This window comes from Agelaius tricolor, unplaced genomic scaffold (assembly GCF_023055355.1).
Source record: "Agelaius tricolor isolate 1412-34295 unplaced genomic scaffold, bAgeTri1.0.p SCAF_7, whole genome shotgun sequence".
NCBI classification, from domain to species: Eukaryota; Metazoa; Chordata; class Aves; order Passeriformes; family Icteridae; genus Agelaius; species Agelaius tricolor.
This window is the reverse complement of record NW_027269267.1, coordinates 16,561,124-16,586,217: the sequence shown is the minus strand read 5'-3', so window position 1 is coordinate 16,586,217 and position 25,094 is coordinate 16,561,124. Positions and strand designations below refer to the sequence as shown.

The 25,094-nt window shown below is 40.4% G+C and overlaps 1 protein-coding gene across 5 annotated transcripts in view; it reads left to right on the top strand.

The window, feature by feature from the left end:
- Window positions 1–17,795: 17,795 nt before the first annotated feature.
- CDKL5 (cyclin dependent kinase like 5) overlaps window positions 17,796–25,094 on the top strand; it is a 131,413-nt gene continuing 124,114 nt past the window's right edge. For 2 of the 5 annotated variants that reach the window (XM_071430445.1, XM_071430442.1), the window contains exon 1: window positions 17,796–17,894. The gene's annotated coding sequence lies outside the window, so the exon portion shown is untranslated. Of the gene's footprint in view, window positions 17,895–18,332; window positions 18,356–18,487; window positions 18,779–25,094 lie in introns of those variants that run through there. The other 3 variants (XM_071430447.1, XM_071430444.1, XM_071430443.1) reach the window with 3 other exon arrangements.

Here is a 25,094-nt window from a genome sequence, read left to right as displayed (position 1 = left end):
GTGAAACAGTCTGAGCAGGAGTTGAGCATGTCTGAACACAGTTTGGAGATTTTTGTGCTAGGAATTGTCTAATCCAGGGAAGAGGCAGGGTAATGGAGGGGTTCCTGTAAGTGAAGTGGCAGGTGTGATCCTATACCTGTTATAGGTCTTTTCCTACCTCTGTGGAACACACAGAGTTAATTTCTGGACATCTTCTTTCTCAGATTAAAGATGTCAGAAGCTAAGGAAAGAAAAGTGATTTACCTTCAAATAGTTCTGCTGACCTTACACATTTATCACTTTACAGGACTTCATTTATTCAATGGAGTCCATTGTTTCAACACCATTACCTCCACTTTTAGCAAAGACAATTACAGGGCATTTATTTATACACCAGAGACACATTGCTAACATTTTTACATTCTTTTCACCCAAAATAGGTCTGTCATGAAACAGTTGTTTGTCTTAAACAAATATTTTTTCTCTCTAAGTTTTACTTAGAAATGCTCAAATGTCTTTTTATTTGCACAAGACAAAGACCTGTTTTACTACCTGTGACAAGTGAAGAACAGGTAGAGGTAATGCTGGGAGGACATGGATTATTTAGCTAATGTCATACCATTGTATGGACAGACTATTTAAGGATTGGTTTTGGGAGGTTTTTGTATTCTCTTAGTTGAGCTAGTTATCTTTCTATCAGACTATTATAAACAAATAGCACATTACTAATGCCCTACTTACAATTACTTAGCAACAAGGAAAAACCCTAGTTATTTTTTATTTTTTAAAAATTGTTATTTAACATAAAGATTATTTTTATTATTTAAAAGACAGATGAATATTTTAAAATATTGTTACTTTAAAAACTCTCTACTTCATCCTAGTGCCCTACCACCAATCATGTGATAGTTAGTGAATGCGTATGATCGCCTAAATAATTTGAAGATTAGAAAATCACCACTTTTTAATTTGTTTTTAATTTACAAAGTGGCCTGGTTCCATGTGCAGAATAGGGCCTTCTATGCTCCTGACCTGTGTTCATCACTGGATTTCGTGGCAGCATTGCTACATTCATTCCATCTGCCTCTCTTGGCCAGCTGGCTGTGGTGGTGCTGGCTCTGTTCAGACACACCATGGCAGCAGAGAAGATACAGGACCCTCTTACTTCATAACCTTTGGCTGAAAGCTGTTCCTTAAATACATTTGCAAAATCCCACACATGCTGGAATTGTGCCAGGGCAACAAGTCCTAGAAACCACGGGGACTATGACCAATTTTTCTTGTTGGCCAGAGACATGAACACTTTGAGGTATTTTATGCCTCCAGCTCAAAAGTGCTCACCATGGAATAGCAAATGCTTGTGATTTGTCTGGTCGACTTTTCTGATCCAATGTAGGGATGTTGAAGGACAAGGAGAGAGCTGTAACACCCAAATAGTGCTTCTGAGATCATGGGATGAGGAAACAGAAATGCCATTTGCAGCTGTCCAGCCAGAGAAAAGCGTCCCAGCTAGCTCGGCAGCACCGCTAGCAGCACAGGGGGCACTCAGCCCGATGGCCACGCTTCGGGTCAGCGCCTCAGGCAAATGCCCAGCGCTATAGCAGGGGACAGTGCCAGATGCAGGACAAGGCCAATGAGTGGCTGTGGACAACAAGGAAAGGAGAGAACACGCTCTTCTTTCAGGGCAAAGCCCAGATTTATCAAAGATTCCAGGGAGGCCAGCAAGCGAAGAGCGCAAGGGGAGCGATTACATGAGGTTATAAAGGGTGTGGGAGGCAGGGGTGGAACCAAGTCGGGAGCAAATAGGAATCCAGGAGGGAGTGGGGTACACGGAATTGACACACAGAAAAGACCAATGAAAATAACTTGAGGGAGGGTCCCCGGCCCCTGATCCAATCACTCCAAGCCCCGGTCAGAAGTTTCTGGAGAAAAAGGTGGTGGCAGGGAGTGACTGGCAGGGCACCGGGGTGGGGTTGAGGGAAGGATACATTCGGTTACTAGGGAAACCGGGGTGGAGTGTAAAAAGATACAATGGTCGCTATAATTACTGGGGTGACAGGCAGGAACTGGGAGGGGAGGGAGAACCAGGGCAGAACCATTTTAACCTAGAGTGGGAATGGAACAAACCAACACAATACAACAGCCATTGCACTGTCCCCATCCATGTATCACTACTCTATCCAGTCCTGATCATAGGAAACTCCTTTTGAAAATTGGAAATTTTCACTACTGAAGAACCTGTAAATTCAGTTTATTTTAATACACAAAGTTGGGAACCTTTATATTTTATGATTCTTGATGCCAACTCACTAATAAAACATTGTTTTCAAAATAGTGCCCTAGAATTCTTTGTTGAGTCAAGTTTAACAAACTGACATTCCGAGATGCCCAAGGCATTTGGAGAAATGACTGCTGCACAGAGATGACAAAAGAAGGGTCAATTTCTCTTATTTTAGTTACAATTTAACCCGTGTGCTGCTCTTTAATGAAATCTGTCCTTGTGGGCATTTTCAGTGCTTCAATAACTTTAGGAAACAATGATCTAAAGAAAATATAGCAGTAGGACATAAAACTGCCTTACTCCAAAAAGGCAAAGTAGTACTGGAGGAAACAGGAAGGTAAATACCAAATCCAAAGATTGGGCTACAAGCTCTTGTGAGATGGTCAATGCTCCAACAGATGGAAAAAGCAGCAGGCTGAACAGAAACAAAAGGAACAGTTGTTTTTGTTTTGCAACTTTGGAAGGCCCCCCAGCTTTATCTTAGCCCCTCCAAAGCCCTAGTTTTGATAAAAATAGGACACAAACTAGGACTGTAAATCTGACTGTAAAACAACATCTGAAAATCAGATACTGAATTTGATAAATAAAAATATTTCAACTAAGATATATTCTCAGGGAGAATAATGGGATCCAGACTAAATTAATTTTCTCTCTCTTGTGAGTCAGGACTATGTTAACATTGCCTAAAATAACACTAAATCTGAATTACATTGCTCTGAACAACTTCCACATAATATTAGTCCTGGCATGCATGATGCTACAGGTCTGGATGACACCACCTTTAGCCTACCTTCATTCTAAGCCATAAAGAAACATATACATTTATATGTGGCTTTGCTTTTTTTTTTTCTTTTTATTTATCTTTAGCTACATTTGAAGTTTATGTGCTACAGTAGATTTTTGTACATATTGATACTTTTATTATATTTATCAAGACTTCCATGGCTTCCTTGGAACTTTGTTGGCTATTTCCACTGGTAAGAAAGCTAATTACACCAATCATTTATTACAGGGTATTTCTGTCTCTTCTGGTTTACAGAGGCTCTTTGCACATCCCTGTTGCCATGAACATATGACCATATGCAGCATAATCAAATAAATCTCCAAACCCCAGACAAGGATATACCTCTTCAGAGCTGTTCATATCCTTTGTAATCCAGAATTCTTAACCATGCCTTTAAATCCAGCACTGTGCAGATTAAATGGGACATTTATTAGTACAGGCTGACTGACCCTTATGTATCCAGCACCTCCTGAACACTTACATGCTCAGCTCCTTTCTTCCCTCTGTTCACATAGCAATCTATTACAGAACAAAAAGGCTTGTTATTTTAGTGTATACTGGATTTGGCTACTTTAATTCTCACAGGAGTCAAAAATTAGAAAATGCTTCAAAAATGATTTTTAAAAAATCAATTTTCAACAATCTTTCTTTAAAGGCTTCTAGACTATTTTTCTACATCACTACAAAATCCCTCCAGAGTACAAGAAGTTATTGTGAAATGAATATTCCATTGAAGGCACAAACACAATTACTAAAAAATAAGGCATGAAAGAGAGCATCAGAAACATCAATTGGTGTATGACTGAAGTAAAACAGAAAGATATCTTCCTGTTACAATTTGGGGAAAAAAAGTCAGACCAAAAATGAAAATTTCTCCATATTGGTTGTGCTAAACAGAAAAGAAAGCCCTAGAACTGTAGTAATACTTATCTTGTTAAATAATACTAGGGATTTAAGGTGCTGAAAAGGGTTAGTAAACATACATCATTATCTAGAAATACTTCAACCTCATGAGAATTAGCAGGAGCAAAGAATTTAATTAAAACAATATTGATATAGCTGTGGCAGTAATTTTTGATTTTTTGTTTCAGATAAAGAAAACTAGTTCAGTGAACTAACCAAGCCATATTTCAGAGAAAAGTTCTGTACGAATGGGCCACTATGGCAGAAATGTCAATAGTAGGCACAGGTAAAAAAGTCCAAAATACAAGGCAACATGCAGTGCAGAATCAAATGTTAAACAAATGTTCAAGAAGGAGATTTTAGATGTGACTTAAGTCAAATCTTTCCCCAGCTGTATATGCTGAGGGAGAGTGAAGTTGGACCTTCCATGAAATGAGCACACAGTATAAGGAATTTGCATCAGGCTGATTTGTGTTTGCAAGATTACCAAGAATTTTCCATGTGCTGTATGCAGTGAATCAGCAAAACAATGCAAATCCAGAAAACCCAGGAAAATAGAATACTGGTAGGAGGTAACTATAAATAAAATGGAATCTATGGAAACTGCATAGTTAAAAGCTATATCTAACTTATGGTTTTCCATGAGAAGGGCATCATCAAATGAGTATACCATTTTTTAGCTGGTATTTATCTGGTCCATACAAAGAAAAACAAAACAAAGAGAGGGTAACCTTAAAACAAGTCCTGATCGAACATTTCTGTCTTCCTGCAGTCAAGGACATGATGGCTCAGAAGCATTCATCTACCAGCATTGCTTTGGCATTTCTCCCAGAACTTTCAGGGTCTACTTGGCAAAAAATATGTAGCTGAATAATTTTAGTGTGCTGAACATCTTTCATCCTATGCATCAGAGTCATCTTCATGGAAACTCTGCTTAAGCTGCAGGGGTGTAACTGGGAGGAACCTCTGTATTTCAGCTTCCTCAGGGATAGGAAGAAATCCCTGACAGCCTCTGGGCTATTGTTTTACACAGCAGCCTCCATCATGCATGTGTGGGAGCAGAGAAGAAGGGATGCACATATTGCAGACCAGAGGCAGCAATCCTCATCACCTGGCATTGGTAATCAATTCTAGAAAGGGTTATGGTCAATACAAACTCTACCAAGAATGCAGTGACCTCCTGTTCTTGAACTAACAGGTCAGTATCAGCAATATCAGATCAGTATGGCAAAGTCCTTCATACCCAAAATGAATTTACTGATCTTAGAGCAGCCCACAACCAGTACTCAGTACCAGCATGATCTTGGTTCCATAGCAAAGACAAAACTGAGCTTGAAATATACCTCACCTTTAGCTGTTTTCTTTCCCTCACAGAGAATTTATTCCTTTACTTCCTTTACTTCTATACCTGAAAGGACATCCCCACCTTGTTGGTGCTGAAGGGGAGCCCTCACTCCAGCTCAGGTGTGTGCATTTTCCACCAGGAGATCCTCATCAGGAACAAAACTGAGCATTGCATCAGGCCTTCCTCCTACACACCTCAGTCAGGGTTTAGAAAATGACATCTCAGCAGCATCTACTTCTCTGAGTGTTCATTTCCTCATCTTTCCATATAGCCTGCTTAGAGGGTAAGTGATTTAAGCTGTTCAATTTAGAAAGTCTTCTTTCTCAAAATTAAACACAGGGAGTCTTTGTGTGACTCCTGGGGCCTGTGTCAGACAATCATATTGTGGCCAGTACCTGCAGCACATCCAGACCAGCTCCAGAACCAGCCTATAACAAAGTCAAGTGGCTGCTTTCTCAGAAGATGTCCATGTGATAACTGGAGTAGGTTTTAAACTGAGCTTATTACCATTATGCCATCTCTTGTGATTAATTACTACAATTAAAAAATGAGATAATGGTCACAAAAAGAAAACACCAAATTCTGGAAGAGAGGAAAGTGAGCAAAAAATAAAAGATTAAAAAGGGCAAAGAAGAACCTAAAGGAAATGTTCTCAGAAAGTCAAAGACTTCCATGGTTAAACAACAACTGCCAAGCTGAAAGAAAATCCTTTGTAGACTTTATCAGTAAGTAAATAAAATGTCAGTCCTCCTCTTTTGCATAGAAGTTTGGAAGATCTAATCAACATATTTTTTTATTATTCAATATACACAAGTTATATGAAGGACTGAGGGATCATTACATGTATTGGGTGTGACCCACAAGCCACAGGGCAGTTATGGTTTATTGATTGACAAGATTTATTTCCACATTTCACTGTTCAGACTGTTACAGAGGGTTTGCATGTTTTTGTTGCTTTCCACACCTTTCCATCCCCTCACTGCTAATTTAAGAGCTGTTAGTCTCAGTTCATAGTGATTGTGAGAAAATAAAATTCCATCTGTTTCTGTCAGGAAAAGGAAAGATAGGGAAGGGAATGAGAGAATCAACAGAAAATTCCACTTGCTAGACATGCTTTGCTGCTGGCTATTACTTTTCTAAGGGATGCCTTACACAAAGGACCTAGAACTGAACATATAAACTGTATTTTAGTTTTATGCATGACCTTAAGTTAAGCACTTCCAAGAATATTGTGCAAAGCACTATTCTTTGACTGTTCAGCTAAATCTTTAAATATGACTCCCATGTGCAAATAGTGCCATACAGAACTATTTAACTAATAAGCAGCCTAGAGCTCATTTTTTCCCTTGCTGGGTTTTCAGTTCCAGAAATATTTCTGATGGGAATGTGTAGGAACTTATGCCAGAGTTGTAGAGCATAATAGCAAAATTCAGGCTTCTGTCTTTGCAATCTGTCTTTCCAATAGCTCTGGAATGGCTTAAAGGTGAACAAATAATGAGGAAGAGAGACAGAGAGATGAGGAGGGAGACACATATGCTCAGACAGAAGCAGAGATAGATTTAGGATGAAAAGCCATTAAGAGTTAAATGATCTGCAAAGAGTAAAGCCTTGAAATTAAATTTCACTCGATATCAAATAGGAGATTTAAGAGAGGTATGTTAGGAGAGGCTCCTTTCATGAAAATGCAAATAGCAGCAAGCTGGTTTAATTATAGGCTGTAAGTGTTGCATGATGGAAGACCAGAAAAAAAATGCAGAAGGGAGCAGAACCATAAACCCTTCCCGCTGGTATTTTCAGGTCTTTTTTAAACAACAGTAATCTCAATCAAACAATATTTTGCATTGCTACATTTTTTTTTTCATAGTTCATTGATAGTTTGTCATATGCAGACAGCGGTGGGACTTCTTCTGCTTGAAGGTATCCCTTCAAGGAGGATCTTGCAAGTAAAATGACAAGATGTTTTCTGCTTCTGAGGGATGGAAGTGCAGGCATGAATTCCATTTTTCTCCTCATCCAGAGACCTGCATGCACTGCTGCCAATGGCAAGAAGATTAGATCCCATAATCCAGTTCCCTGGAAGAAAGAGATGGAAGTATCTGGATGAGGCAGCTACAGACCACAAAGCTTTGCCAGCAAATGAGGCAGATCTCCCCTACAAGCAGCTGTACACAATTCAACTCATTAGTCTTCTGCTATTCATTAGTTCATCTCCAGTATAAAACACTGCTTACTACAAGAGGAGAGCATAAAGAAAGCACATATTCAAATATGCTCTACCTAAAGGTAATAAAAATACAAGCAGTTCCCCTTAGTAGTAGAAGTGACAATTCTCTTGTCCTTTCAGCCCATTGTGGCACACAGCAGCCAGCTCTGTCTGAACAATATTTATGCTTGCCAGACCCCTAAATTCTAATCTCTCCCCTCCTTCAGTGAGAAAAAAAGTCCCTTTACTTCCATTCTCAAATGGAGAATGACCTAAAACTAAACCACAATCTTTCAGGAATTAAGTATTTGCATACAAAACAGGTCACAGAATACATTAGTTATGTGTTTAAAGTCTGGGAACATAGTGGTGACAGGTGCTTCCTAAAAAACAGACAATAATAGCTCTGAAATTGACAAAGGGAAAAATGTTAAACCTCTCAGTGTTCAATAATATATTAAATCCCTGATGTTTGTATTATGTTTTAGAAAGGCAAAGACTGCTTTCCCAAGACTTTTTTTGCTTTCTTTCAGTAGATGTCACTGCAGTACAGGATAACTAGTTCCAACACAGTTTTGGAGAAAAAGATATTAGTTTCATCAGGGAGTGGTCCACGATGGAGAACTGCAGCCTTATGTTTTCAGATTTTCAGCAGTGACTATCAGGCTGCACATCCAGATTTTTTTCTTAGACATTTTTTCCCTGGTTGGGGACTAAACACAAGAAACTATTCACTGTTGTAGTTGGATGCTGTTAAAATGATACCAGGGAAGCTAATCTGGGACAACCATCATCCTGAACCAAAACCAGCTACTGTGTAATTCATTCATTTTGCCTCTGAGGATTCAAATCACCACCTTTTTTCTGATGCAGCTTCCACCAAGTAATTAATCCCACATCCCATTATTCTGATCAAGACCTGAACTTTTTTCTCTGCATTCTTTGCTATAACTTGAAAGCAAAATCTCCACCATACTAGTTCTTAATTTTTGTAATTTAATATATTTCACTTTTAAGATGCTTATATAGTAAAACAAAATTTTGGTTTTAACCAGGGTCAAGGGGTTTTACTCAAAACAAGAAATCTTCAGACATCAGCCAACAATGAAAATATATGAAAGTAATTGGTTTACTAAGTTGAGAAAATCCATTTGAAAATATTTCTGGAAAATCCTATGTGCCAAACCCAGAAGGATTGAAGTTAAAAATGGAAAATAGCATCATGTATGTGAGAAGCAACATCAGAAACTGAGGAGGGTTTTGCAAGATTAAAAACATACTTTCAGCATGCTGAAAGTACAGTTAAAGCAATGTGGTTGCTAACAGAGTCATCAGAATATAGTCAGAGAGTACAAACTCCTCCTCTCTTAGTCATTCCTAGAAAACAAATCAGAACCACAGTCTGCTGCAGCTCCCCAGGCTTAACTACCAAATCCCTTCTCAAAAACAGGAAGGAGAAAGCTTCTCTTGGAAACAGGCTTTTTGTGGGCATTATGACTGAAACACAAATGCTGGTGGAGAGCACCATGGTGAGCCTGCAGGACACGAGACCAGCAGACCTTTCTTTGTCACCTTTCAGGACAGGTGAGAACAGAACCCCCTCAGCAAAGAGCCCCAGCTGCTGAGCCATGCCAGGGACTGAGCGGCGCATTCCAGCAAGATGGATCCCGTCCCAGAGCTTTGCATGTAAAAACACACACTTTGAATTTCACAGGAGCCAAAGCTGCCTGCCAGGAGCATTAGGAGGAGCTCACTCTGCCAGTGGGTGTTCTGTGCTCACATGGGAAAGCTGCCTTTTGATCCCTGGGCATGGTCTTATGGGCTGTTCTCTGCAGAAACCCAAGCTCCAGGTGACAGAAGCACAGCAAAGTCCATGTCCAGGGGGAAAAAAAGTGCACTTCCAAACAAAGCAGAAGCAGCTGCAGAAACAGGAAAGTCCCTAAGACAGAAGCCAACACTATTATCAAGCAGCAGGGCCCTCCAATGCAGAGTGCTGAAATAAACCTGGTCTCAGCCATTTAGGTTGCATTCAGGATGAAGTCTGTATTAGGCATCATCCAAACAGACCTGCCAAATGTGGTGAAACAGAAAGATCTACACTTGTTTAGGAATGGTACTATTAACATCTATTCCTTCTCTCAGCCAAATGAATCACCTGATACTGTATTAAATATAGTTTCTGTCAGCCTTTCCACCACCACCTAATGCACACACTGAAGATGACAGAGTAGGAATCCATAGTTCATTTCCCACTGCTCTCTCCAGAGAAAAGCCCACACATCTGAGTAACTATTTGCAGATGATGTCTGGAAAGAAAAAAGAAAAATATTTTGAGGGACTCTGCTTTAAAGCCACCTTCTACTAAGATGGCTAAACAGAATTTAAGATCATTATTTTTACCATCCAAGTTTGAAAATTTTGTCTTTATGCTACATCTTCCTTTCTTACTGCTTCTACCTGTCTTTTGCATCTTCACATTTCACACCTACACCCTTCTTTCCTCCCACTTTCTTTGTCTCTGTAAAAAACCCCTGTCATCCATGACTTTTTCATATGTCGTTCCTTTCACCCTCACCAAGTCTTTTTTTATCTTCCCTCTCTTTCAGAAGTTTCTCTTTTCCATTCATTTCCATCTCCCCAGATACATTTCATGATAATCACACTGGACTTCTGCTCTTTCCCTGTCTGTACGCCTCCCAGGCTACATCCCTTTTCCTCCATTATTAGCAGCATTAAATATGACCCTACTCACTTCCCCCTATAATTTTCTTTCTGTCTGCTCTCCATCTTCAGCCTTGTCCCTTTATTCAGCTCAAGGCATTATTTTATTTTCATTGTATCCCATGTAAGTCTTTACCAATTCACCTGAACCCTTGGCTGAAGAGTCCCATTTTTTCCTTTCTGTGTTCATTCCTCCTTCAGTTCAGCCTATACCAAGGCTTACAGCCTTGCACTGATTTTCATCAGCCATATTCTTGAATCTCTGATGGTGTGTTCCTCCCTTTTAAACAATGATCATATACCTTTCACCCTCATACTTGAGGTCATCTTCTCCCTCAAGCCTTGTCAGTCAATCCTTCCACAATTTTCAGATGATAAGTAATTCTCGGTATTTTTCTCCCTTCTCTTTTTCGCAGATTTCTTCATTTCTCCTTTCTCTTTTTATCCCAAGGATTGTTGTTAATTTTCTACATCCTTCACTTCACCCCTTTTCACCACTGCAAGCTTTTTTTATCCTTCTATATTTCTTCCTGTTTCCTGGTTAGGTAACTCTCCATTCTCCAGTTGGGGAACATCTCTCATCTCAAGTAGGATTTTAGCTACCCTGAATCATCCTCCCTTTTACTCTGCTCCTCTCTACTCTGCATCTCCTTCACTCTCCACGTTGGGATCTCACCAATGTCTTCTACATGAAGACATGTGCTTTCCATCACTTCCCTTTCTGTAACTCCTTTCCTTCTTCCATGTCACATTTAAGAATTTCTTTTCCAACTCCTCCGTTTGCCTCAGTTCTTCCATCCTGAGCAAACTGTTGTTCACTCCTCCTTCAGTTCTCACGCTCCCACCAAAAATATTCTTTTTCTGATCCCCTTTTCTCACCAGCTACAAACTGCTCTGCTCCTCATTCCCATCTCCAAGCTCATTAAATTTACCTCTTCTCCAGTTTCATTCCAGAACCCCTGTAAACTAGGTTTCTCCCCTTAGACACAACATAATCTGCTTTTACCTTTGACTGTTACTGATTTTGAACTGAGATAAAGTTGAAAAATAATAATCCATTACTGAAACCTTATTCTCCTTAAGTTTCCATGATTTTTCCTTTTTTTGTTGTTTTCTCTCTGTGCATCTACCCATCACCACTTCATGTCACTTGGCGTTCTTTCAAGACCCACCTCCAGTATTCATGACAATGTGACCCTATGATGATTTAGTTATTATTTTGAATATTCATCTCTTCACTGCAGATCTGACTGTTTTTATTCAAAGGAAAGCCTCAGAAAATTTGGCTCAGATTTGTTCTCCAGGGACATGACCCCAAGAATGATGTGTTTAAAACAGCAGTTTCAGTTGTATCTCCTTTGCAGTCACCATGACAAATCATATCTAGCCTGCCACTTATCTGCACTTTCCACCTCCATCTTTTTTTCATAGCCAAATTATGCTGAAATCCTAACAACACTTTTCCCTAACATTTCCAGTAGAAGAGTTTCTGCATTTATATGCATAATTAAAACTCATCCAAATTTTCATTATGCCACACATTTATTGCTGCAACATCTGTTTTCTTATCCTTGACACCAACTACCTTAATAATTCATCATCACTATGGGAAATGGCAAGTTCTAAATCTTCCTCTCCTACAACCCTCTCTTTGTTCCCCCCATCTTTACTGCACTAGGATACACTGTCTTCATTTGGAAGTCCATTTACAGTTTGTCCCCACTATATCATCTCCTAAGCTCTCACATCCACCCTACCCAGGATAGATGGGTGTTAAAAATTCAGGAATGCATATCCATGTTATGTCCTGTGTGCTCCTATGTGTTCTTGCTGAGTTCCTCATAAACATCAGGAAAGCTACTTCAGTGTTTTCCTCAAAAACCTTTGCCACAATGCTACAAATTTGGATATATTTAACCAATTGTCTATCATGCGTGTGATCTACTTCATCCTTTCCCAATGGTCTCTCACTATGAACCCTTGGATTATAAGGCAGGGGGAAGCAAGGATGATTCTATTATTTTGTGTTTGTATGAAACCTGATCCATCTATGTAAGAATTCTGTCCAAGACTAAGACTCTATTTTAGAAAAATTGTGATGATAATACATGTTACAATAAATAAAAATTGAAACAACTGCATTGATGCTGTTGTCCATCCCCTATTTCTCTGCTATATTTAAATTCAGATTTCAGAACATAATCTCTTGTATGTCAGGCTACAAAAATACATACACATCTTTCCCCTTACTAAAAATACATTTAAACAAAGTTATATTTTTTATTTAATTGGAGATTACATTTAGTGGTACATGAGCCTAGGTGCCATATTTAATATATTATGTGAAGTTTTTTGATTGTGTATATAGACACTAAATGTAGAAGCATGGACTCTCCTTGAGGCTTGACTTAGAAAGACAATTAACAAATTATATTTCTTATAGAAGGAAGGGTGATTCTTCTTTTATATAGAAATATTGTCTCTTAAAAATTAGGTCAAAAGAGCCCCCAAATGAGGATACTGCTGGTATGGTTGAAACAATAGTAACTACATAGTTTAAATGCAATCAAGAGACAAAGGAGTAAGAAGGAGAAGTCAGATGCTGAAGGAAAGTAAAGTATTTAAATAATGAAAGGGACATGCTTTGGGAAACCGTTTATATAAAGCTACAAATGTTCTGAAAATGGGACTGATTTTAAGAAAATAATCACTACAAAAATATGTGAGCTATCCTATCTAATCTGTCATCATTGCTAGGGACACCATAGGGACACTCATTCTGACATCATTGCTGGGGACAGCAGAGCTCCATGGGGGAAAAATAGGTGGAAAACAAAGTGATGTGCTAGTCTGTAATGATATATGTCAGTACCATTGCTCTGAGATGAAGGTGAGGACTGCAGCATTGAAGGGTCTAGACAACCAGGAATTGCCCTCAAGAGCTTTACACACAGACTACCTCAGCAAAAAGCCACCCTGCAATCATGTCATCTTACCCCTGTCTGTTCCAACCAGATGCTGACATAGAACTATAAATTATGCTCAAGGATGAAATACATCATGGGCAAAGCTACCTATGTAAACACTGAAGGTGCCTATTACACACAGGAAGAGATATTAGGATGAATGAAATCCATTAACCACAACTAGTCATTAATATTGAAATAAAGATGTTCTTGAAATGTCAGATTGTCTAAATTACTGTAGTCTGGTAAAAAATATTTTTAAACTTTATTCTGTCCATTATTTTCTCATCATAGACAAATAACAAAAACACAATGATTTTAGATTTACAAAAGAACAGCAAAAGTGTTTTTACTTTGCTGAAAGTCAATTTACTTCATTGGAAAATACAATGCAAATGATCACTTGCACATATAGGTAATTTTCTTCAGGTATCAGCACTGTCATAAGTACAATAAATTACAGTAAAAAGAGGACTGAGTTCAGAATATCTAAAATTAAATGCCAACAACTCAGTTATTCATCTTTGCTTCTGCAAGTCAAAACAGTCACATTCTGATCTTGCAGGTTATAATTAGGCTGAGTCCTGCCTCTGTAAAAGCAGAATGTGTATCTCGCGATCTACCCACGTATGTTTAGGGAGCCAGCAGAAAGGGCAGTGCTAATGCATAGGGGGAGAATACAGCAGGTGGTTAAGCAGTGCAGAAAACCTATTTTTAAACTAAGAGGCAGAGAGTAGGTAAGCTCTAGATCACTGGTACTTTTCATAGCCTAAACAAGTCTTGTTAAAGAAGCCAGTAAGACTATTTCTTAAAGACCAAGTACTATTTCTTCTGTTACTTTCCTGCTCTTGGAAGGACTTCATCTAGCTTAGAAGTGCTGGGTAGAGCTGCTTGTATTTCTGTCTCAGGGATGTGCAGAAACCCCTCATCCCTACCAGCACACACACCACACCCGCACCAGCAAAATCTTGTGGAGTGAACCACTTGCCATTTTGATTGCATTGCCCACCAAATGAAGGAAGAAATAATTGATTTGTAGGCCTTGCACAGAAATGATTGCACAGGAAGGAATAAAGCCGTAGCTCTTTGATCATGAGCCTAATCTTCAAAATGAAACAATCAAGAGCAATACTTGCAAGTTACACATTTTGAAATATACATTTTAGGAAAAGTTTTTTAAAAGGATGCCAATGCAGACTCTGCCACCTGAGAATTGTGACTATTGGATGTATTAAAAGTGCAACACTGTATAGGAAATTCACCATAAAATTATTTTAAAAGTACTGATTGCTCAGCTGAGAGCTTGGTTCCCAGGAAAGCAACAGCCAGTTCGTTGAGAACAATAATAAAACCAGCATCACTCCCTTTTGTTACACTGTTTTCTCTTAAGACCTTAGGAAAGAAACAATATCTATTGACTATTTCATGGTTTTTCTTTCTTCTGTGTGTAATGAAATGTCATTGCAAGAAAGAAGAAATGAATCTTCTGCTACTATCCATGTGCCAATTTCTGCACTTTTCAGCCAAGAAAAACTCCCATTGATTTTTGCCCTTTTAAAGGCTCTTCTAATGCCAGGATAGTATCTTGGCCCTTTTATATACATTCACACCTCACTAAACTAATGCTCATTACTCAATTATTCCTACTCGGCTCTTAGTATCAGTGAGAATAGGGATGCAGTGGGTAAGCAGGTCTCTCCTTCCAGGCTGTGTGACATTGGTTGGCCACCAAACCAGGAGCTGCCTTTGCACCCAGCTGAAGTGGTGACTCACAGGTGCTCCGGAGAAGTAGGACACGTGTAGGACTTGGCACTTGTCACCAATTCCAGCAGAACTGATCAGACTGCTCTGATCTGTACTGGAGGGCCAGCCTGACACTGAGCCAGCCAGTGTCTGGGACCAAAAAGGGAAGTCAAGACAATCTGGCTGCTGCCTTCAGGTGTTTGCCTCTGGCCTTCATCACTCCACAGTCCCTTTAGGAGTTCCTGGAGAAAACACTTAGGTGGCTCTTAGGAAACTTGGGCGTTTCCCCTTTTTTAACAGGAAGTTTGTCTAAAAAAAAAGATATCTTGTTATGAATGAGACCTGCTTATTTGTATTCAGAGTCATATATGATTGCTTCACCTGGTAAAACTTATTTTTTCCTATATTTTGTTGTAGTGACCTTGTGAAATGTAGTCTAGCTTGCCAAAAGAAAATCTTTATAATAGATGTGAGTGTCAGTAAAAAAGGGTTTGGCCTCCACATCATGCCTGATTGGAATGGTTCACATTAGAAAATTCCATCTTTATAACTGAGTTAAATTAGCTTTATATTTTTGGAGACAGTAAACAAAGATCTCTTGTATTCTAACATTTCTGTTACAACCACAAGATGAGGGCAAAAAATATGACGATGAATATGGAAGTAACCTAGAAGACAAGTGAGCTATGATGTTTGATTTCAGACATGTAAAATTATGGACTGCTGTCTGTAGTCAAGCTCCTCAAAAATTAAAGTTTATAAAAAAGTGTTTTATCTTATCTATCAAATAACATATTTCTCTCACACACACCTTCCAAAATTAGACAGATCTCAGTAAAAGGAGTAACTACGTCATGTTAGTGCATGAAACTGGTTGCCTGTGAGAAGCACTGTAAGAAAAAGAAATTGATTTTGTGTATGTTTTAAGAAAAAATAAGCTCTGATTTTGCTACCACAGTGGTTCTCTGTATGCTTTCTTACAAAAACTTTATGTGTGCTACATTTCTTACAATCTGGCCTCATATTAAAATACAAGATACACTGATAGAAAAAAAATGTTTTCATTGCTAACATATGTTATTGGAAGTTCATTCAGTTATTTTTAATCATTAAACCACTACCCAGTCATTTATCTTCATTGTAAACTTGCAGCACCACTGCCTTCTATCCTGGAATCTGTTGCAGGTGTAGGGAGATTAATAAGGACCACAAAATCCACTGACAATATTTGGATCAGCAGCAGTGGTAGCACGTTTTTTACTCAGCTCAAGTCATCCTTATAGCTGTGGATGGTGTGATGTACTCCTGACACAAGAATATGGGATGATCCATACACGAACTGGAAGTTCTGGCAGACTTTTAAGCATCAAAGCTTTTAGGCATCGGTTGAGTGCCAGCTGTGAACCAGGAATCAGAGGTTACACTAGAAATCCCCTGGGACCTTCCTTCTGAACTACAAAGCTCCAAATCTCCAACTTCTCTGGCAAGCACCGAGCTCTATCAGAGCCGTGGAGTGCAGCCCTTGGTGCTGAGGGCCTGATCTTCAGGCTGTACTCACCTCAGGGATTCCTGGTCTTTGACTAGTTCAGTTTGAGTCCTACCCAGTGCTCATTTGTGGCTGGAATGCATTCGTTTAGCTTTATACAAAAGGGAACTATTTCATGCACTCCAGCACCACTCCACACTCTGAATTACAGCACTGTTAGCAGAGATGATGACAGCATTTACTTCAAAAGTGCATCTCTGATCCAAACTAAAACACTTCAGTGCCCCAAGGCTCATGAAGCAGTCTGTGTGGAACAACAAATGAAAATGAGATGCCTGATTTTTATGCACTGCAATGCCTTAAATTCTGCTATCTGTCTGTGCAGATCTTTCTAGATCCTATATTCTTAAAGAAGAAATATTCTTTTGGTTGCAATATGCAACCATTGCTGAATTCTGCAGCATGTTATGTCCATTGGGCTTCATAACATTTTTCTAATTTAAATAACCATTGAAGCATACCAAGAAAATGGGAGTCGAGTCCAAGCATCCATAACTCACAGAGCTACATTTTGCCGTGATGCATCTGATATTCGATGTCGGCTGGAAAGTGGCTTTTACTTTAAAACTGTTATTATGTGTGAGTAAAGCTAAAAGGTGAAAGCCTTACAGGCGCCAGCCCCAGATTCTGAAAGGCCAGATGAGAGTTTCGTAAAAAAAGATGGAGAAACGCTTAAGGGCTGGAGGCATTTTCACCGGAGATACTGAATTTTAACATCCCCTTCTCTCCAGCCGCTCTCCTTCTCTCCACCCCTCCAGCACAAGCAGCAGCAGCAGCAGCAGCAGCTCCTACGGCGCTTCTCCCACCTCCCCGCCCCGCAGCCGGTGACAAACGGCTCTGCGCGCCGGAGGCGGGGACCAGCTTACATGCCAAAAAAAGAAATTAAAAAAATAAAAAGAGGAAGCCCATCCGTTCCGCGGAATCCCCCGCACGAAAAGCCCCCTGCCCCCTCCGTTAGCAGGGGACACATCCCCCACGGCCGTGCCGCGCCCTGCTGCTGGGGGCTGGCCCCCGCCCCTCCCCCTGCGGAGGTGTCCCCACGTCCCCCATGACCGGGCCTGTCCCCGGGACCGCCCGACGCGACCCACGGGACCGGGACCACGCCGCGCCCCGCGCCCGCTGCGCGGCAGCTGCGCCTCAACCGAGCCGGCCCCGGCCGGGGCGGTGCCGGGGGGCGGTGCCGGGGGCGGGGAGGCGGACCCATGACTAGCTGCTATTGGTCGAGGCGGGAGAAGGCGTGGCCTGGGACACCTCCATCCTCTGCTATTGGTGGGCGGAGACGTCAGTGCGGGTTGGGGGCGGGCCCTGCGGCCAGCGGGGTGGGCTGAGCGCGGCGGGCGGGGGAGCGCAGCGAGGGGGCGGCGGCGGCGGGTAGGGAAGCGCCAGCGGGTGCACCGAGAGCAGCGGCGGCGCCGGAGCGCAGGTAGGGGAGCCGCGCTGGGGGCTCGCCCCGTGCCCCCCGCCGCCCTCACCTGTCGCCGCCCGGCTGTCGGGCTCCTGCCGCTGCTGCGGCGAGGCAACCCCGCGCCTCACCCCCTTCCCTCGGCTCCCTGTCCGTCCCCTCTCCTCCTCGGCCAGCCGCGATTCCCCAGCCGCTGCTGGCGGCCGCCTGCCGCCCTCCTCCCATCCCGCTGGGGCCGGTCAGTGTCTGCTCCCGGCTCTGCTCCCAGCCCAGGTGCGCCCGAGGCGCCGGGAAGGGCCTGGGGGCGAGGCTGCGGAGCCCGGCGGGGTCCGCGGGTCGCAGGGTCCGCGGCCGCCCCTCTCGGGAGGGGGCAGAGCCGGCGGGCGCGGCCCTGGCTCGGTCCCGCCGGTGGTGCCGCGGGGTGCGGGGAGCGCCGCCCGTGGGATTCCGCCCGCGGGATTCCGCCCGTGTGCCTTGCCTTGGTGAGCTCTCCCCGCTTCCTCCCCGATACCCTCTTCCGTCGCACTGGAAGCGCTTAGAGCTTTTTCTAAAAAAGATGCTCCTTAGGTTATTATGATTTGGCGGAGGCACTGTTTCGCTGTTGGGTGGATTTGGGGGTTTTTTTGTGTGCGGTTTTGGGTTTTTGGTTTTTTTTGTTTTGTTTTATTTTTTTAATCAGTCACCCTGTTGCTGGGCTTATGCATTGTCGGTGCCAGTTGTGAGGAAACGTACCAGTTATTCCGAGGTAGGCAGGTGGTGATGGAGAGCATCAGAGGGGACAACACCCAGGAGAGAGAGAAGGCTGCTCCTCACCTCTTGCCGCTAGGAAGATGAGGGATGCCGGGATTCCCGTCGCTGGGCTGTTCCTTGCTTCTGCTCTCAGCTTTCATCTTTTATATTGGCGGGTGAGCAGGGAAACCTCGGTTGCTGTCCTTGGAGCATACGGAAGGCAAAAGGATTTTTTTCAAGCAGGGTTTTGTGTGTCTGCAGCAATGCCTTTTTCTAGGGCTGGAGGAGCAAGAAGCTGAGCTCCTATTCGGTTCTCTCTATGAATGTGAGGGCTCTGCACGCTGTTGCTGATGCTGAACTACTCCAGCCTTGCTCGCAGAGATCCTCCTGCCGTCTGCATCGTGCAGAGCCGAGCATGGCTGCGGCAGGTAGCTGTGAGAGGCAGCAATAGCCTGCCACTGCCATGCTGAAATTAGTAATGATTGTGCATATTCCTGGTGCTGTGCCTCGGGCGAGGGAAGCTATTACCTGGCTTGTACTCAGTAGGCTTGTCAGGATGGTAATACATTAGTCACGGTCACATCTGCAAGAATCATATATTACTAATAGGTGTTTATCTAGTAAAGCTTTGCAAGGTCTCAAACAGGCTGTAAGAGAATGTATGACAGAGGAGGGCTGGGAAAATCCATTGGCACACTGGTAAACGCAGATCATAAGTGCCTCTGCAGTACTGCATGAGGGAAGTTTAAAATTGTCCTTAGTTTCTTTTGTTTTCCTCATGCCTCTATGCTGTTTTTCAGAGAATTGTTAAGCACCACCAGCTTCCAGTGTAATGAAAGATCAAGTTGTATGTGGCCAGCTGATCCTGGCTCCTTGGCTAGTACAATCTACAAGTCCCACTTTATTTTACTATCTATGTGTACACTTAACTATTTAGTTCCCAGATGCGGTGTGTGTGAAAATTTAGCATTTCAGATTGTCTTTTGGGTTTGCCTAAAACAGTGTGATCATTAAGACTGTTCCTGTCTTAGCGTGTGTGCTTTTAACAGCAAAAAGATCTGCAGTTGGTGGAAAAAAAAGCAAGCTTTTTATAAAATACATGCGTGTGTAGTAGAAGCACGAAGTGCCATTTTTAATAGGTGGATTGAATAAGAAAAGTATTGGCCTTTTCTATTGTGCAGACTTAAATACTACCTCTAGTTGTGTGGGTGTTGAGAATTTCTCTCATTTTGCTCATCTGGCAATAGGAAAGAAAATCTCCCCCTTTGTACTTCTGGCAAGATGTTCTTCAAGGAGAGATCTCTTGCCTCAAGAAGCCTCTACATTAAATAACTCTCAGGAATATGGGCTTGTTTCCCAGTGGTTACCTAAAACTGTGGTATTTAGGTAATAACATCAGAATTGTGTGAAAATCTTGGTTGCCTTGATTTAGCTCCTTAGATTTTTCTAGCATGCAGAAGAACTGGATGGCACATTATAACTGGTGAAAGACCATATCTTATAGGAGCAGGGAAAAATCTATAGCTGTAGAAATCGAACCTTGCAAGGAGCAAATGCTATACTATGTTTTAGATATTTTAAAATTAACTCCAGTGCGTGTTGGACTTGCCATTACCTGCTGTTGAAAGAAATTATCTTTAAAAATACACATGTAAAAAAATATTTGCATTATGCTAATTTTTTAACTTTACCTTAATGTGGATATTTTAGTGAATCTGATATATAATCCATGGTTAGTTTATGTTAAAGTTTTTTTTTTTAACATTTTAGATTGGAATTTTATGGAAACTGAAACTTGATATTGTTTTGATTCCTTTTGTCTAACTTTAAAATGAGAGTTACAATAAACCTGTTAATGTAGCTGATGTGCCCTGGCTTAGTTTTCAAAACTTGGTGTTGAAACAAAAAAATTGCAGATCCTTTTTAATGTTCTTGTAGATCCTATCAGTTTATTTTAATAATAATGGGGGAATAAATAGACTAGGAGATTTGAGTACTGAAATGCATACTCTAGGTGTATGTTCCTAACAAAACCCTTGAGATTATACATTTCATAAACCTTCTTTACCAGTGAAGCAGCTACAGGGAAGTGTAAAAAACTGCATGATCAGTACAAAGACAGCCTCTTTATAAGATAGAGGTTTGGGTTAGTTTGGTGGAAGCTGTTATTGGAGCACTGATCTAATTAACATCATGTTCCAGTATTTTAAATGTGGCTACAAAGAAGATGAAGACTCCCTTTTGCCAGGAGTCCTATGGAAAAGATGAGAGGTGATGGGTTATTCCTGGGGATATTCCAATGGGACATGAGAGGAACGTTTTTCACAACAGGAGCAATCAGCTGAAGGAATAACCAATCTTCCCAGGAAACTGTTGGTTTCCCCAACACTGGATACATGCAAGACCCAGCTGGAGAGGGTCCTGGGCCATCTTGTCTAGATTGTGGTTTTTCCAGGAAAGGCTGGGCCAAATGATCCTGGGGGTCCCTTCCAACCTGGTATTCTGGGAACTGTGGTCCCAGGCTGGCCTTACACTAGCAGTGGCTCTTTCTGTTGTTGTGTGGAGCAAGACCATGAGTGGGAGGAGAGCTAAGACTGGAAGTACAAGGTAGAATAACAGAATAATTTCTGTAAGCAGAAGACACTCTCTCTGTATATATTGAAAAGTCAGTTCAGTGCTGCTATAAAAATAACTATTTGTAATACTGACTATATATGGAAGCTCTTGAGAACTGCTCACATGTAAGCAAGCACTGGCTTTCACTCTCTCTCAAACATATAACAGCAGTAGGAATCTGGACAGAAAGGACCTAACCAAGAGTTTTTCCTAGGTACTATTTAACTTCTGACTAGGATATAAGTTCTTATTTATGAAATCCTTTTTTGGTTATATGCTTATTGTGTGTGAAGCATGAACATGGGTCATGAAACAGTAATGAGAGAGAGCTACTCTGGAAATGTGTTGACATGGAGGATAAATGTGTCATTGTGAACTGTGTGCTCATCATATGAAAAGAACAAGAATGCCTTATATTTGTCATAATTTCTATTTGAGAATTTTAAAGAATTTTAGTATTACCCATGAGCTAAATCTATAAACTCTAGAGTATTATCTTGATTTTTACTTCAGAATATTCTGATGTTATTTCTAACATGAGAATGATGAATGTTTGTAATATAATGAATAATAGACTTCATTTCCTGTCCAAATTCTGTGTTTTAACTCTGATACTTTAGTATCTAGATTAAGATTTGTTTGTGAATGGTTATAACAGCTTTCTGCATCACGAGCAGTGAGCATTAATTTTATAATATAAATTAAAACAAACATTAAAATAGTGCATAAATGGAGGAAATCAGCATTACAACATCAGCCCTATTGCTGAGTCTGTGCAGTTTCATAATGTTAAATGTGGATTAAGGAAAAATGTTACAGTTCTCAATGTTCACAAGACCAATATATTCAGCTTTTAACTATTTTCTAAATTTAGAACATGGTAATATATTTCTTTGTCACTGTTAATGAAGACATTTTAGCATGGCAGAAATAGTTGTGTTAAATATCTTGACTAAGTCACAAAGAAAGAACAAAATAAATATAAAAGGTGCTGCATGTCTTAAACTGTGTTGCTATAGAAATATTGCATTTTTTTTCCTCCCTTCTTTGAAGCAACTGTGAGAATTTCATTGGAAATAGGTTAGCTTTAGAGAACTTCCATGCCTGTTTCCTTTAGGCAAAGTAACTTTCAGAAATGAATGTATGGGCTCTCAAGTTGTGTTCCTCTTCTCAGTCATATGAAGTTTGAGACGTAAGTTACGTTTAGCTGATGTGGAGTAAAAATATTCTATTGCTGTGTTTTAAAATGAGGAAAGTGCATGTGGAATAGCTATAGTTATTATATGATGACTTTCTGTGATACTGAACTGTTAGATCCCCAGAAGCTTTTAATTCTAACTTTAGTGTAATTAGATTTATTTTTCTAACATCACTTCAGCAGCAATGTTTGTGTGTTCCAGCCTGGCTTCAAATTTGAATTCTTAATGCAGCCTTTTAGTGGTGGAATTGCCTACTAGTGTCTTGAAATTTAGTTATTTATTTATAATAATAAGACAACTTAATTTAACACTGACACTTATTTGGAGAAAAGAATATAATCTTATCGTGGTGATGTAGTTGGCACTTACAAGAAATACTTGCCTGGCAATATTATTAAAAAAAAAAATAAAAGGAGGGGAGAGAAAAACCCAAAGTGTGAATCAATTTTTAACTGAATCTTCAGCATGCCAGCCACATAGTTTTGGTAAATTGTATCACTGTCTCTGTCAATGTGTTCTTACAGATGACTGTAGTAGTACAGATGTTGATGGTAACACACTGCTGTATTCAGCTGAAGGAAGGGGAGCATGTGGCTGCAAGGTTCAGTAGAATAAAATATTTATTCAACTGTTAAGTATCAAAAAAAAAAATCTTTCTTGGAACTCAAGTATGAAACCAAAACTTTTTTCATTCCTTTCTTCTCTTCATAATTAGGTGTTAGTGTTTAAAAGTCATCCTGTATTGTAGGAGCTATAAATTTCTTAGTGAATTTGGAGAAACAGCTTACACTTAATATGATTTCTGTGAAAAAGTATGTTTTGGCTGAATTCATCATCACATTCAGAGAAGCTGGGATCCTAAAATTGATGTTTTTTGAAGTCCTTACTAATTTTATGATTCTATGGGATCGCTGTCTGGTGTAGAAACACCCAGAGTTTTTCAGTGTGTTTGGTTTGCTTTGAGTTAGTGCTTAGGAAGTGAGCTGTAAAGTTCTCAGCTGTGAAGTCCCACTTTATATGCAAAGTGAATGTACATTGAGGGATTTTCAGTCTCATCACTTCCTGACTTTGAGAGGGTAGATCCTTCTGTTTGGCCTGTATGTGGTATTCTGGGTGATATTTTAACTTGTTAAACCAATCTGATTTCATGGCTGCAAAGTAACTGCCAGCTTTTTAAGCTTTGTACTAGCAAGTGGGACTTTGTACTTCTATATATTTGTTTTTAAAGCACAGGATATTTTGAATTAAACTTGATAGCATAGTAAATTTTTGTTTATAAGCTTTCTACTTGCTGCTATATTTCCTAATCTTAAGAAGGTCATATTTATTTTTGTGTGTTTTTCATGTAATTCACTTCTCAAAAGCTCCCAGTGTTTGCTTCAGGATACACCAGCACTGTGCTGGTGTAGTGCAGAAGGTCCAGTGTGCCTGAGTGTTGGGGGCTCATGATGCTTGGTGGTGTGTGCTGCTATTCTCTCCTCTCTCTTCTCATCTGGATGCATTTCTAGGTGATGGTGAAGAGGATGGTGCTCTGGTGGGAGATCTGTAGTAGACGACAGAAGTGTGCTAGAAGGATTTGGGTATTACCCTCTGCTGGCTCTTACTCATACCAGGCACACTGAGATTTGTTTTATCTTGTGTGTTGCAGCATATGTTAATTGCAGGTTTGTCACAGGCATTTTCAGTGAATAAATATAGTGTAGTTTGGTCATTCTGCTTCTTTTAACATGGTAAGAGTGGGGTTTTTTGTTTGTTTGTTTTGTTTTTGGCATGGATTGGTTTTGTGTTTGTTTTTAGGCTGCATTTTTAGCTGTTACCTGAAATATTAATAGCAAAACCGAGGTGCATGGAAGGTGGGGGCATGTTGTAGTCAGCTGTTGCTAGAGCTCTTCTTGTCAGACCTATTACACTTGTTCTAAATTCCTGTTAACCTCTCATGTTCAATAAAACTTCCAGTAGCTAAAAAAAAAAAAATTGCAGCAACATTTTCCTTTTTGGTTTTTGATTTTGAACACTTGGCAGCATTTTGTTTATTCCCTGGAGTCACTTAAACCTTCTCTGCAAATATTTGTGCATGTGGTAAGTTCAGCATGTGTTTGTGTGTTTGACTTTAGTTGCATTGCTTATAAAGGAGTGTATGCAGGATTAAGGCCCATCTGACTTTGTGACCCCTTTCAGAGGTGAAGAAATCTTAAAGTTGTCAAAACATATAGCATCTCATATAGGATATGGAACTGGTTTTAACATATCTTAATTGATATTTCAAGTTGATGTTGTTCAAAATAGTTGGTAGGCATACTGGAAGCTCTTCAGTGTTTCCTGTGTTGTGTAAATATAAATGTAATGATGATGAGCAGGAGATGAGCATAGGTTTACAATACACTAAAACAAGTTTGCTTTTAATGTTATATACCATTTGAGATGAAAAATTGTTTGTTGTGCTTATGGGTTATTTATAGATGGGATTATTCATCCAAAAATTAAAGCTGTTTGTTAGTCAAAAACTAGGCAATTGTCATAGCAGTGACAGTAGCTGTTACTAATTTTCAGTTGTGACCCTCAGAATGTACACTACTTTTAATGATAACCTTTTTTTATTGCAAGATGGGTGTTTACTGAAATGAGGCTGTATCTATTAATAAATATAGAATACTCACTCTCCTACTTTCTACTGCTG